Raw genomic sequence first — 885 nt, 5'->3', positions numbered from 1 at the left:
TAAATTTGTAATACAGTATATCATAATACCAGCAAAAAAAATTATGTAGATAATAGAAAACCAAAATTAAAAATGGATTACAAATTTGTCTTATTAATGATTCCATTTTATATCCTAATGTTGGAAAAGAAACTTGGATGATCGAATAAATATGGAAGAGTTGGATTTTGTAAATAAGCTTCAAGTATATATTTTTTTAATCATGAAGGGTAATGGAAAAGTAGTAAAATGATATTTTTGTAAAGATATAGTAGGAAAATGATAGGAGACAATATTTCTTATAGTCATTTGATATTTTTCAATTTTTAAAGTAGTGAAATGATAATAACCCTAAAAAAAATTATTTTACCGATCCTTTTTCTCCCATGCGCCATTCATTAAACCGCGCTCTTCACATGATTAAAATAACCTAGTAGAGAGAAAATCATCCACATGAAATTTCGGTATAAATCTTGTTGCAGTTGCTTCCAAGTACAAGATTTATAAATCCCTAACAAAAATGCATATATGTAACCAAAACAAAAAAAAAATATATATATATTTATGTTAGTTTCAAAAAAAGAAAAAAGGACATTTGCACCTTTAAGGCCTGGAGAATTGGTTACAAAAGTTCTTAAAATTTTAATAAAGGATACCAAAACATTCTTTTGATCATAATATTCTTTTATTCTATAAATCTAAAAAAAAATAATCCCAAAATTTTATAATAAATAGAAATACGGCATTAAAATAAATGTAATAATATATACATTTTTAATAATTAATATTAACAAATATTTTTATATTTTACAATCTATCAAATCTATTTTATGATATTAAAGTAATTTTTAATAATAAATAGAAACATAATGTTAAAGTAAATAATGAAAATTAAAACTATTTTGG

The sequence above is a fragment of the Citrus clementina genome, unplaced genomic scaffold, assembly GCF_000493195.1.
Source record: "Citrus clementina cultivar Clemenules unplaced genomic scaffold, Citrus_clementina_v1.0 scaffold_3, whole genome shotgun sequence".
Lineage (NCBI taxonomy): Eukaryota > Viridiplantae > Streptophyta > Magnoliopsida > Sapindales > Rutaceae > Citrus > Citrus x clementina.
Note: the sequence above shows the minus strand (reverse complement) of the source record.